Source organism: Planococcus citri, chromosome 2, assembly GCF_950023065.1.
Source record: "Planococcus citri chromosome 2, ihPlaCitr1.1, whole genome shotgun sequence".
NCBI lineage: Eukaryota > Metazoa > Arthropoda > Insecta > Hemiptera > Pseudococcidae > Planococcus > Planococcus citri.
The window spans coordinates 53,716,652-53,732,248 of record NC_088678.1 but is presented as its reverse complement, the minus strand read 5'-3'; the positions used below and the strand labels follow the sequence as shown (position 1 = coordinate 53,732,248).

At 31.5% G+C, this 15,597-nt stretch overlaps 1 protein-coding gene across 1 annotated transcript in view; it reads left to right on the top strand.

Annotated features, from left to right (window-relative positions):
- Positions 1–15,597, top strand: part of kek5 (kekkon 5) — a 574,429-nt gene that overhangs the window by 366,631 nt on the left and 192,201 nt on the right. The gene's annotated exons all lie outside the window — the stretch shown is intronic.

The following is a 15,597-nucleotide window of genomic DNA, read 5'->3' as shown; positions in this document are numbered from 1 at the left end:
AGTCACGTGTAATGAAAAAAGGTCATGCGAAAATTTTCACCCTCTTGTGTTTGGGTTTATAAAAAGAATCACGAGACTGATAAATTCTACATTTGGAGCTTTTAGTTTCGCGGAAAGAAAATTACTCGTGTTTCGAGTAGGTATTTCTTTTTGCTGGAAAAAGAAAAAAAATTACTTGCTTAAAGTTATTACCTTGAGTTGTTCTTAATAAAAAAGTTGAAGTTCGTCTATTAAACGATTAAGAAAATCTGTATTAGTTTTTAATCTTCGTGGTCGAACTCTTCACGCAGTTTAGATTTTTTTGGCAGAATTCGGAAAAAAAACAAGATCAGTTTTTTTCCAAAATAAAAACACTGAAAATTTTCTATTTTTGTCCCTTTTTTTTCAATAAAAATACAAAAACTGAATGAAAAATTTGAAGAAAAAAAACAAGTTGATGGTATAAAAAAACATATTTCAAGCATAGGTGGTTACATTTTTTTTTGTTTGAAGCTGGAAATTTTTTTTGGTTTCAAACAGTTTTAAACATCGCGTTTGTTTGAAACTTCCGAATTCTGTTTTCTGGACTGATCCTATACTTCATGTCAATACTCTGCCTTGGTGAGTCAAATGGAAGTCAAATGTAATAACTCGTGTGTAAGTATAGTTGCATAGTCGCGCCATGAATTTATTGTTTATTGGTGGACCATTACTAATGTGTGAAATGTAAATGTACTTGCTTCCTCGAGAATTTGAAGGGATGCAAATCGAGTCGTCGTATACCCAATGCATATTTAGTTTTTCCGAAGACGTTGAGCATTGATACCTACGTAGGTAACTACTTTTCACCTAGAGAGGCAGTAGGTACTAGGTACATGATGGAAATTAGTCTCCAAAAGTCGTTTATAGGGCACTAAATAAAAAGAGATAAGACTCACTACAGAAAATTTTTTGACCAAAGTCACTGAGGAAATTTGCCTTAGAATTGTTTGATCAACATCTATCAACTCTGGAGGTCTAAAACAGAGTGTAGTTACGAACTGAATTTCAGCCTTTCATTTCAATTTGATGAAATTTTGGTTTCTACCATTTTGAACACAAATTTGAATTTTTAAAAATACGCTGAAAATCGGAAAATGAGTTTCAGCACCAGAAATTTACTATGGTAGCACCTCGAAAAAATTTATGGCGCTAAAATTCATTTTTCAAAAGTTTTAGAATCGTCATAATTTCCAAATCGCAGTTCGCCACAATGGTTTATAATATTCTGTCATCGAGTTAACTAGATTCATTAAATTTGACCTAATCTAACCTACAATTCATTTACCCCTTGAAACATCTCAAAAAAAACTCACAGATGAGTAATAAATTCAAATAAAACAATGAGAAAAAATAATAATAATTGTAAGCTATATTTGAAAGTGAAAAAATTATAACAAAAGATTATAAGTAAAGTAGCATTCTGAAGTCTATTTTTTATGACAGGGCTCTTCCTCAATTTTTTCCAATAAAAAAAGTTACCTACTTAAATAGGCAACTAAAAGAATTGTATAGCAAAAATATTTTAATGTATGTAGAAAAAAATGCCCCAAAAAAAAACATTTTAAATAGGAGTTTTCTGATTTTTAATTAGAAGTATAGCCGGACACTAGTTTGTAGAAAAAGCGAGACTTTTTAGCAATTTTTTAAAACAAATGAGAAATTTTGAAATTTTTGGCAGAAAGCCAATTTTTGGAAAAATTTGAGACTGCAGCAATTTCAGCCAAAGGAAGGCCTTTTTGCAATTTCTGACAAAAAAAACGCAAGACTTCGATAATTTTAGCAAAAAGCAAGACTTTTTTGGGAAGTATTGGCAAAAATGTGATATTATGTACTTTTAGGTATTTTCTGTCAAAAAGTCGAGACGTTACATGGTAATTTTTAAACAAAAAATTGATAAGGTTACTTTCAGAACAATTTTGCTAAAAATCGAGAATTTTTGTCAAAAAACAAGACCTTGAAAAGTTTAGTAAAAAGCAGGACTCTCTAGTAATCATTGACAAAGAATGATATTTTTTTGCAATTTATTGTCTGTCGTTCAGAAATGAGTTTTTTTTGCAACTTTTTCTTTTGAAAAAAAAATAAGACTTTTAACCCTTTGGAGGTTTTTTGTGTGGGGAAAAAATTGCTTTGAAGAGTGTAATAGGGTACCCTGTTTAATTGGCCAAACCACAAACATTTGAACTTTCAAAGAAGAATCATTTTAAAAAATGAAAGTTTTGAAAAATCTCAAATCCTTTATTTCCAACAAAATAACTGATTAGAAATTAGAAACTTTTTTCAAAAATAATTAAACAACGTGAGTAAATAACATTTGTCAAATGCACTTTTTGAAACATTTTTAAAAAATTAACAAGAAAAAAAATTGTAAAACCATATGTGTAGGTAGTTTAAAAGGTCATCTGGCAATTCCAAAGTTGAGCAAAGATAAAAATTTGGTGTGGGAAATGCCTTTGACCAAAAAAAAATCTAGGTTGCTAAGAGAAGATTTTTTATCAAGTCATAAAATCTTGTCGGAAATTCGATCGAAATATGACACAAAATTTGGCAAAATTTAGAATGGAAACATTGTTGCTTTGAAGCAAGCGATGATGTAGCAAAGAACTTTCTTTCATTTCAGAAGAAAAGAAGTATTTTATCACTTACTTAATCAGATTTTGGAATACCAAGATGAACATATAAAGACAATAGTAAAAATAATAAACAAAAATACAAATTCATCTCCGAGTACAGCTGCCATTTCGTTTAAGCTATGGATATTTTGTATTTTTGTTTACTATTTCTGTTCATGTTCGAGTACATCTTCATATTCCAACATCTGACTCATTGATAACATAATTTTGTTTTTCCAAACTGAAAGAAAGTTCTATGCTACATCTCGTACTTCAAAGCAAAAATGGTTTTTTTTATTAGTTACCTCCACTACAAAGCTCAAAATTTCACCAAATTTTGTGTCATATTATTCCGGCCCCATTTCCGACGAGATTTTATGACTTGATAAAAAATTCTCTCTTTGGTGCCTAAATTTTTGTGGTTTTTTTCATTTTTTGGTCAAATGCATTTCTTTTGCCAAGTTTTTGCCTATTGCAATTAATTTTAACCATAATTTTTTTCTCAATTATTAGCTAATCAGTGAACAGTATGTTGCAGAGACGAGACCAATCGCTGATTAGTATTGATAATTGCTAGATGAGAGGTTTTAGAATTTGGAATTAGATTAATACGTAATATCATGTTTTTAGTATTTATTTCAACGATATTTTCCATGTTGAATACCGAATAGTTTTTTATTAATAAAATAACTTGAAAGTTGAACCACGATCAGCACTTCTTATTACCAGATGAGAGAGTACTGTTTTTTTTAATGATATTCCATATTTTTAGATATGTATTTCTCATCGATTTAGGAAAATTGATTATCTATTGTTGTGAAAAATAATGAAGAAAACGATGAAAATTGTCAAAACTCACACTGTAAACTTGCTTTTGGCTATACCTAATCGAATTTGCGAGAAAAAAAATTAAGAAAAAGCAAAAGCCCTCTTGCAATCAGAAAATAGCTGATGGTTTGTTTAATTACGTATTGTATTACTTTTACGATCATATGGTGAGGTGGTTTCGTGCTCCAAAATCTACGTATGAACGCCAACTGGCGCGGATTGATTCTTATATAGCATCTACGCAAGTCATTTGTGTGTTTTTGTCGGTTTTTCACATAATTTTCATTTGAGTGAAAAATAGTTTGCTTGGGAGTGAAATTATCAAGTTTAAAAGTTGAATAAATTTTCAATCCTGACTATTGAGTTCATCTAATTTCCTGAAAAAATAAAATAAAATTGAAAAATACTCATTTGAGAACCCTTATCTGGAAGATGAATTCTAAATTGATTGAAATTTGAATGTATCTACTCAACTTCTTGTAAAAATCATGTTTTTTCCGTGGTGTAACGCAGAGAGAGAGGTTACGATGTGAACAAAACGAGAAAAATTCCAAAATCATTGTGAAATTTTTCTCGTCAATTTTCACCTTCCCGAAAGCCTTCTCTGTATAAGACGTTCTCTCGGCCATATCAGAAAATACCGCTCAAGTTGGATGCACAACTAACCTATCACTGATCAAACGTCAATGTATAAGACCCTCGGGAAGCTATTTCAAACTGAAACAACGCTCGCGTATTTTCAAAAAATTACGTCCACGAGAGTCTCGTATGCCGGCGAATTAAACAAAAAATTAAGCGAAAAGAAAACGACGAAGGCGATCTGTTAATTCATTGGGGAGTGTCGATCAAACATTAAGACGGTTACTGGTCACGCCACCATTCGGGTATAGTATAAGATACCGATTCTACGACAGGAGACGAAGAGAAGGGAAGCAGAGTACGCGAACGTATTCCAACTGCCCTGGACGTTTATAGTAAAGTTTTAAAACTTGCTATAAGTTATTTTCAACTGGTAATCCTATAAATTAATCTTACTCTATATAAATTTCCAGTTAACCGTGATAGAATTACTCGTGACCGCTGGACCGTGTAACGTTTATGAATTTCAGATACCGGCAGCGAAATTTCTCGCACGAGATACCATATCAAAATCATACCTCGTTTTCGTACTTTATTTTCCATGTTCGACGTTATACGTAGGAACCATGGCAAAGGGCGCGGAAGAGGTACGATATACACTGGTACACTATATACGAGTAGTAGTTTAATGATGAAGCCTTTTTTGGGCTACAAAGCAGGTGGATAGCAGGGTAAAAGTTACGATTTTGTGAAATTAGCTTTAACGAGTCGAGTTGTTGCGTAAAAGCGAGATTCGTAAAAATACGCTGCGTAACGTGGTTCACTATAGTAGTCTCTCTTTTTCCCTGTTTCTCTTTTTTGTTTGTCGTGTGCGAAAAACGTTACATTTTTGTTTTTATTTTTACAACTTGTCGAGCTCAAAAGAACAAGGACGTGAAAAATTGAAATAATTTTAATTACTGTTTTTTTTTCTCTCATTCGCCGCAACTTTGCGTTTGTCGTTTAAAACAATAAAATTTTATTGTGTACATATTTCGCGCGTAACGGATAATTATTTTAAATTTATTAATTCGTTTAGAGTCAATGAATCGAAAATCGCGTGTTGCTGCTTTGCACTCGTATGCATATTATAAATTAATTACGTCAAATTAGGTTAATTATTATAATTTTTTTTTCAAAACGTTGTTGAGTTTTGTATTATGTTCGTCGTCGTGTAACTACATATGTATTGCCTGACGACAATGCTAATAAAAAGAATAGACACAGGGACTTTGGGAGATCTGCTCAGAGTCCACACAAAGAAAACATGGTACTCGTGCGTTATAATTTCATCGATCATGTAATCTTATCTTTGGCGGATGCGATTATAACCGTGGTAATTGATTTTCCATACGCATCTGAATACAGTGAGATGATTTTACGTAATTTACACATAAATACATTATGGCTGCGTGAGTCATACGTATGCGACAAGGTCATCTGTTGTGCGTCTATAATACACATAGAAACAATGACCGTACGTACTCTGAAGAAAAATGATCGATATACTTGCGAAAGTGTATCAAGAATATTATCTAACATAATATCCAGTTTAGTTGTGATTTTACGTGACCACATCGAAGGTAAATGCATTACAATGAGTACCACCGGTGATTAGCAATTCGCTATTAGCGCAGCTGTATTATTTTTTTTCTCTCCTGTATGCAGACTTTACGTTTGTTAAATTGAATTATGCAGCTGCCTTGTGAAGTTAGCCGATGCTAGTGAGCTGAATTAAACCTAATGGTAAAGTTTGGAACAGAATGGATGCTTGCGTTTTTATAATTTTGAATGTGTAATTCACAAAAGTCAATTTTAATCATTATTCACCAACTGTTTCGTGTGCATTACCCACTTACACCCTACTTCCTTGGAAAATGTGTCAAAATGACGAGAAATATTGGATCGAAGAAGCAAAAAATGAATGAGCATCCAAGAATACGTTTCCATTTAAAATTTCCAAAAGTTGAATTTCAAATTCTTGAAAATTTACCTAACCTTTAATATTTAATTTTGAATGTGTAATTCATAAAAGTCAATTTTAATCATTATTCACCAACTGTTTCGTGTGCATTACCCACTTACACCCTACTTCCTTGGAAAATGTGTCAAAATGACGAGAAATATTAGATCGAAGAAGCAAAAAATGAATGAGCATCCAAGAATACGTTTCCATGTAAAATTTCCAAAAGTTGAATTTCAAATTCTTGAAAATTTACCTAACCTTTAATATTTAAAAGTCGTTAATGTAGAAAAACGAAAATGAATGATAAATTAATGTTGGCAATTTTGAGGTTTGCAGTGGATCTCCGGATTTTTAGTTTTTAAAAAAATCCTGTTTAAAAAATTGAAATGAAACTGAATGCCTCTTCGACTTTTTTTCAATAGATTTAGACTGTTTTATTTATCCCACTCTCTTCTCCCCTCCCCACATACCTCCAAAACCATCAATTTTTCGATCATCAATCTTTCTGCTATTAACGTATAGCCCTATAGGTAGTTAACATCGTTTACCATTTGGTGATATATGGTGACAATTTTTTTCAATACATGGCAATATCAAAATTTAGAAAAAATTCGCGAATTTCTGGGCATTTTTCTTGATTTTTTGAAATTGGCATTAAAGGTCAATCTTGGGTGAGTCTTTTTTCAACTTTTTTCCAATTTTGATGGAGTCTAGCAAAAAATAATGGCCAAGTGACCCCAAGAAAACTCAGAAAAAAATTGAAATTTTCAACGTTTGAACCCCTCCTCCCTCCAACACCCATCCAAAACGAGCATAACATTTTCAAAAAAACAATGAAAAAGTTCAGTTGTTTCAATTTTTTTGAAAAAGTTTTTCTCAGTTCATGTGGTCTCATGACGTCTTTATATGTAGTACTGACATATGATCACTTTTAGGTCATTTTAAAATTTTCAAGTTCATTTTTGCCAAATGCAGGATTTCTCAAAATATTTTTTTCCGCTTAAAAATTGATTATTATGTAATCATCGTCTTTAAGATGGTAAAATTAGAATTGAACAAGTAATTTACGTTTGTATGTAGATAATGGTGAGCATCAATATACCACCTACCTAAGCTAAAATTATGTTGGAGCTAGAGCGAAAAAACACAGTTTTACGAAAATGCCCCCTTCGTGAGCACTCATACGAGTATCTCCCTTCCAGAAGCACATCCGGAGCTAAACAAATTTCTGGGTAGCTTCCATCCTCAAAATAAAAGGTTTCCACTGATGTTTTTTTTTGTTTGAAAAATGAAAATGTTTGGATTTTTTGAATGATGGACCTGATTGGTAAAATTACTCCAGCGTAGAAGTGAAAAATGTTATTATGACAAATATTGTATGTACTAGGGTGTGTCAACTTTTTGCAAATTTTGAAGGAGCCTAACAAAAAAATCATGTCCAAATAACTTCAATTAGACGTAGAAAAAATTTCAAATTTTTTTGGTCAGCGATTGATCCTTCCCCCTTTTTTCTCTTCTGCTAGACTCGAAGTTTTAAAAATTCGAAAAATTTTCTAATGTTTCTATTTTTTCAGTTTTTTTTTTTTTTTTATTTTCTAATTATTTCTTCTAAAAAGTAAAATTAATTTTTAATTTTTTTAAACTTTGAGATCGAGCCGTAGGATGAGGTTAAACGTTGAACTGAAAATTTGAAATTTTTTATTCGTGTCATTGAGGTCATTTGGTCATGATTTTTTTGTTCCACCCTATTAAGTATGTATCTTGGAAATTGAAGGGGCATACTTGATTTTAAATTTTCAAATTTGAGATACCCTCGATATTTGAAATATGTGCTAAATTTTCAAATTGTGTTTGTCCCTTCAATTTTTAAGTTAAAGATGGGTAATTGGTCAAAAAATATTTTTTGTTCGTACTCTCGAGAGTAAGTACCATGAGTTGCAGGTGCATCATTATAATGATCCTAACTTTTTAAATCATTTTTGATGTATTTTTCTAAGTTGGTGAATTTCCAGTTTTGCGGCTTCATAAGATAAGCAACGTATGATCTTTTGTTGAAAGGTTGATTAATAATTTACTACATACCTGTGAGAGATCGTAGATATATCTCATGAACTCAAAAATCACACGCAATTAAATTTCATTAATTGAACCCTGTAAAAAATTGAGTGAAAATGTGAGTTAATTTTTTTGAAAAAAATTACCTACTTAAGTTATCACTGTTTTCAAATTTTTTTTGCTTTAATGTAAAAACATGTATGTACTTACTAAGAAATTTTCAATTTTCCATTTAAAAAATCACATTTTCAGAATGATTGCGATTTTTTCAAAAAAAAAAAAAATTACGGAAACAAAGTTTTAAGGCAAAAAAAATTCTCCTATAAGAATTAAATTGATATTTTCTGAAAGGATACGTTTTTAAAGTATACCTACTGAATGAAAATTGTGTAAAAAGTTCAACTCGAATCAATTGTTTGTGATGAAAACGTTGTTTTTTTGAAAACTTGTTTCACAAAAAATGAACTTTAGGAAGTTACCTATCAATCGCCTAATGGAAAAAATTAACGTAAACAAATTTCAAAGCATCAAGTTTTCCATTTGTAGAGTGATTTGATTTATTTTTGAGATATTTTGAGCAAAAATTATGAGCAGAAAGCTTTACTTTATCGAATGATTTCTTTGTAATTTCATAATTGGATCACTCTGTATTAGAGATGTACTTGAGTGATGGTTAATTTGCATGAAGGGTCGACGAGGAGGGGATACACAGATAATTTTTTCGTGTGTCTAAATCTCAAAACAAAAATTATTTCTGAGTAGAATATTTTAATCTAAGAATATCTTTGTTGGTTGGTGGTGATTTTTGATTCGCCTGCAATTTTCAGAAATGGAAAATGAAAAATTACTTACTACATATTTTTAATATTTTTACGTTTTTATTTTCGAGACATGGCATTTGGCGACATACTTATTATGCATTCCTTTTAAAAAAATTTGATGAGGAATGCCCATTTTTTTAGATTTTAAGATCAATTAAGAGATAGTAGATATGTAGCTATGGGTTGAGCTAAAGAAATGAAATCTTACCTGGTCAATCCAAGATTCAATCACACGTAGACTACCAAATCTCAACTTTTAAAAAGAGTATAAAATGAACCTCCTTACCCCATTACTTAACCGGAAACAAGCGCCTTTCTTTTATTCAGGTGAAGGGATTAAAGGTGGCAAAAAGCGAAGAAGTTTTGAGTGCATCTGAAATTCTTCAAGATGTAGGTACAATTGTACAAATTTTTCATTACGATGGGAACCAGCTCTAAAATTACAATTTTTCGATATTCGAAACCGTGTTAGAGAGTACTCCAAAATCCACAATCACAGAGATACGAATATCGAATCGAGGCCACATTTTACACCACTAATGGAGGACACGAACATCCGAATACAAATAAATGTATTATGCCTACCAAGTTCACACAGCCTATTAAATTTGCAAGGCAACTGCATAATGTGAAATGAGATTACATAAATGTTAGCGAAGCTCTGGCTGGATTATCAACCGCGAGAGTTAAGATTATTGCGAAAAAATTACCCCATATATAGGCGTTGTTGGGTCTACGTACAAGTATATATAACTTGGTAAACAGGAAATGAATGTGGAAATGGTATAAGTAAGATATCTTATGTATATGGAAATTGAAGAAGACGCCTATCGTAAACATTCGTATATAGTACTTTTGGGTTATTACAAGCTCGTTGTGTAGTATTATACGTTATCACTCTACGTTGCCTTTTTTTGCCTCTGTTAACAATTCATCGTTGACGTATCTTGAATTTTTTCATATTGTTGAGCGCAATAATGAAATCTTGACGGAGTCGTTAAGCGGAAATAATTCGCCATACTGTAAGAAGGTACCTAGCTTTCTATCTATAGTACTTGAGAATTCCATCATTAAGTATGCCACTTTTCGATGACGTTCGTCGTCCAAGTCGAATTATTGGGTAGGTAAAATGCAGAACTGTGAGTAATTGAAAAAGTCAAAATGGCTTATTAAAAACGTCTCCGAATAAGTTTCGTAGTTTACTCCGAGTTGAGGTTTTTAATGACCAATTTATCGTAATAAAAGGATATCAAATGGCAGACGAATTACCGAGTGCGTTAAGTATCGAGCGCCACTTTTCTCATTTCTAATGCCAGATGAGCGAACGAAACGTATCGCAGGAGTAATAAATTGGCGTCAATAATACATTTTACAATATTGTTTTAGTACGTGACAAAAATTAATATTTTCAACGCGTATTAGCTCTCGTTCTATACGGCCGTAACTACAATCAAAACGCATACGTCTAGACCGGCGTGCGGGAATTTTAATGAGCTTTGGCGATGAGTTTACTCCAGTGGCCAGAACGCATATGTATAAATCATCTGAATACTATACTATTACTTAATCTTACCGCATAAGTGCAATACCGCGATTATATTAGTGTGAGTTTTAGTAAAAAATTTCCACTTGGAAGAAATTGAATCGTCTGTATTTGGTGGATTACTGTAAGACTATGATATTAGCGACTAGCGTGCGAGTGAAAACCGCAAAGTAGACGAATCAAGCAAATATTTACTCTGGCTTTGTATATTTAAGGGATAAAAGGGTTCGGAATGGATATTTTTGTTTTAAAATTGTTCCGAGTCCTGAAACTTTCTTTTTGTCCGTACTAGACACGATACTGTAAGTATATTTGAATGGCGGTTAATCTACTTACATGTGCTCGAGTAATTTCATAGGCTACGAGAAATTTGTTATAAAAAAATCTGATAGTACAAAATTTCGATTTTTTTTTTCAAAAATTGAGAAAAATGTGGATTTTAATTTTAAAAGGAATGAGGTCTCAAGAAATTTTGTCTAAATTCACAAATGGGTACGTGTCCAAAGGTGAAAAAAGAAAAACCAAGCTGGAAAGGGGGCAATAATCACAATTGTCGAGTAAATGTCTTTTTCATTTTCATTGTTTTTGTGAAAAAAATTAATCAGTAAACAACGTTTTAATTAAGCTAACCAGTCATCAATATCAGAGGCAAACCCAAGAAGAAATGATGAGAGGAAGCTCTCTCTTGGGCTTTTAAAAATTGTTAACGTTTAAAATTCGGCGATTCTTACTCACCAGTTGGCAAAATATAGCTTGGGGAAATGAAAAAATTGATGAGTTGGGATTTCCATGATTCTCCTTCCTCTCCCTCTTCAGAAACAACTTTGATGCGGCCCTAATCAGTATTTATTGATACTAGATACGAGATTAATTCGGATTTGGATTTTTAATACTTTTATAAATTCTTGAATGCGTTCATTAGGAAACATTTTTTTTTTCTGCAAAAAAAAGACTTGATTCTATTGTGGACTTGTGGCGCAAATCTTATCTTTCAAATTAGAGAATGAGAAACTAACAAGAGAACTTCTCGAGGATGTCCATTTTCGATTTTAACAGGACCCTGATTTTTAGAAAAAGCATAGTCTGAAAGCATCGTAACCAAAATTTTAGCTGGCCAAATTGATTTTTCGATTTTTGGCGAATTTCCGAAAATTCAAACTGACAATTTTCGGCTGTTCAACTCTTCAGAGGTTCTCTAGGTTTCTACGTTGGAGAAACAAATTGCTTTGAAGGGTATAATAGGGTACCCTGTCCAATTGACTAAATCACAAAAAAAATTGAGCCTTCGAAGATAAATCATTTTGGAAGATAAAAGTTTTAAAAACGATCAAATTCTTTATTTTCAAACTAAACAAATTACCTATTTTAAGTTAGAAATTTTTTTCAAAAATAATTGAACAACATACGTTGAGAATATTAGTCGAAAAAACTTTTTGAAAACATTTTTTAAAACTGAAAAAAAAAGGAACTATAATAACAATACATACGAGTAGGTAGTAAGAATAAAGGTCATCTCTCATCTGGCATTTCCCAAGTTGAGCCAATATAAAACTTGGTGAAAAATAAATGGCTTTGTCCAAAAAATGAAGAAAACAAAAATCCATGCTTGCAATGAGAGGATTTTTTATCAAGTCATAAAATAATGTCGGAAATTCTAGGGAAATATGACACAAAATTTAGCGAAATTGAAAGCTTTGTAGTGGGGGTAACTCATGGTAGAAGCGTTTTTGTTTTGAAGCGAATGATGTAGCATAGAATTTTTTTTCAGTTTGGAAAACAGAATTATTTTACCACTAACTGAGTCAGTTGTTGGAATATGAAGATTGGCATAGAAAGAAATAGCTAGTAAACAAAAACAAATTTTGTGTCATATTTCAGATAACTTTCCAACAAGTTTTAACCTTATGACTTAATAAAAAATCCTTTCTTTGCGGCCGTCTAGATTTCATTTTTTGGACAAATGCATTTCTTTCACTAAGTTTTCAATTTTGCTCATCTTGTTAAATGCCAGATTACGTTTTTTACTATCGTTATTATGATTTTTTTATTCACTTTTAAAAAATGCTTTCAAAATTTGCTTTTGACTAATGTTCTTTACTTATGTTATTGAATTATTTTTGAAAAAAATGTCCAACTTATATTCATTCATTTTGTTGGATTTTCAACCTATATTCATTTGTTTTGTTAATTGGAAATGAAGGATTTGAAGTTTTTTAAAAATTTCATCTTCCAAAATGAATTCTCTTTGAAAGCCCAACTTTTTTGTACTCCGGTTAATTGGGCAGGGTACCTTATTACACTCTTCTAAATAATTTGTATTTAACAGTGATTCGAGAGAAAGAAAATCATTTTAATGATTTTATTACAGTTCCATAGGTTGGGATTGGGAAGGATTGGGCCCAGAAGCGGACGGTTATATTCAAGTTAGTGGCTCTAAATTGAGAAAAAAATACTTATTAAGAGTGCTTTCTGAAAATTACTTCCATCTTACAGCTGAGCAACCTGAACCTGTTGTGCAACCAGTCTTTAAAAAGCAAAAATTCGTTTGCAATCAGAAAATAACTGATAGCTTTCTCAATATAATTTCGGGTATGTCTCTATAATTTCGGGTATTCAATCCTATCTGTTGTGCAATAAAGCTACAAAAAGCAAAAATTCGTTTGCAAACAGCAAATAACCAATATGTACGTTACCGATGGCTTGTTTATTATTTTCCGTTCTTTGAGTTGGTCAATCTACAGTTTTTCATCTACTACCTCTGAATGAGTTTTTTCTGCTGATTTAAAAATAACACTCTCCTCGTTTTTCGCTTCAGATTTTTAAATTAGAAATTCCAAGTTGGAGATTTAATAAAACTGAATTCCAAAAACAGAAAAATTAGTACAATTCTCATTTTAGAGAAAATAAAGAAAATATATATTTTTTAATTTTCCAAAAATCGAAATATTATTTTTGGATGCTGATTGCATTTTTCTTTATTTCTGTTTGGTTTGAGAAATTTTCTATGTATTTAATGGATATTTCCATGGTTTGGTATTTTGAAAAATTCCAGCCAGTCAACTGGAGAAAAATTTGTCCAAATTGAACAAGAAAGATTTAGTGTGACCCAATTTGATTTGATTAAACCTCATTAATACATTCTGATTCAATTAGATGAACATTTTAAAAAAATTTGAAATAATTTGAATCCAATTGGCCCCCAAAACTTTTTTTCTGGGCAGCCACCCAGTTCAGTGACATTTACCTCTTTCAACTTCATTTCTGTTTCATCGTAATTCATTAAAATGGGTTATCTATTGAAAATTTAGATAACCGAACTTCAATTCCATAATGAATTTGAAAATCAGGAAATGAAATAAATACACAGAAAAACTGAAAAAGCTTCTAATTACTCGACTACCTAATTTTCTTTGAAATTCGGAGATTTTCATTCATTTTGTAAAATTATAAAATACGATAGCTATAGGTTAGTTAAGTATAATCCTTCCAAATGAATGGATACCTATCTTTTCCACCACAGTTACTTTTTACGTTGGTACATATTTAATTTCAATCTCGATAACATTCATGAAGATAATTACAAAAGAAACGAAAAATTGACATCGTTCTTCTTTTATTTCAGCGTTGAAATGTTTTTCACTTTTATTTTCAATATACCACCATGTCAACAAATGTAATTTTCCTTTAGCTGAGTTTTGTTTTAACGATACCCGTGCTACCTCTCCCCCTCCAGAACACTCGACCTATCTATGTACATTGAATTTCATATACGCACGTGTATATATTCGAAACAACCCAAACAGAAAATTAATTTTGCCTCAGCTTCGCAAGCAATTTAAAGGATTACCACTACTTTGTCAAATTGGTACCCAAGTAGCATTATTACCATTAATAAAATCGATGTCCATTCGTTATACTAACGTGCCTTTTAACGTTTCAATTGCGTTAGAACGTATTACTCATCTAGTATATATACTCTTGCTATACGAAATAGTAGTACATGGTACAATGTACTCTATGTATCTACTACCTATTAAGATAGCTGTAAACTTTAAAGGGTAACAAATGAAGTTCCCCTGATGACTTTTGTTTTACAGCTTTAGGTAAAACTTTTATGCACGTTTATATTTTATGACGGGTATTTAAGATATAATTTCAGCGATATGTACTTATGACGTTATTTACTGCATGTGCTAAGTGTTGAAATTTCAAAAGGGTATTTTATTATAACAATGACATGCTTTTTTTGAAATCCGCCCCTAGGTGGGATCTCATGCGATATCGTAGCATGTGTAGGTATGCTTATAGGATAGTAATTTATATGTGTATTACGAAAATATTACGAAAAGTGTTAATACCTACGTACATACGATTGATAAATCCCACTTTTCAATCATATTTAAACCCTGAATAACTTACTTAATCGTGGTACCATGGAGTAATACGTAATGTAGGTACCTAACTATTATTTTATAGATGACACGATACAACAACATGTGTCCTACATAAATGATTTATTTAAAAGTTTGGGTTTCATTTAATGATAGATACACCGTATACGAGTATTAGATATAGGTACTTTTACCCCAAACAACATCAAAACTTCCTGTCTTTCTGTTTTGTTGCTCTCAAATAATATAATCCAACGAATTCGTGGAAATGGTTCGTGTATAACCTACACGTATGTACATTATTATGTTGTTTCCAACCAAGTTATAAAAAATACATTTGTAATCACAATTTCAACTTTTTAAAAATTATTTACTTTTAATGTTTCCTCTCATGTGCCTCGTTTTATAGCACCTATGCTTGGGTTGGCCATGTTGATGTCGTTTAACACAGACTCTTGTATCTTATAAACATCGTAGATTTTGTAGTTAAACTCTCATCTTTTTTACGAGAAAAATTTATTACGCGGATGTTTTCGTTCATCTTATAAGAATTTTTCGAGATTTTCCCCTTTGAAGCTTCGACAGTCTGTATTAAAATAAGGCTGCAGAAAAACAACATAATGTGTTTTTTCTCTCTATCTCGAATTCGCAAAAATTTGATTAATTCGAGCACCTTATTAAATTTTTGGTATATACTTGATGAAAATATTTTCTTGTGCAAAAAATTTGAACAATTATTGTGAAT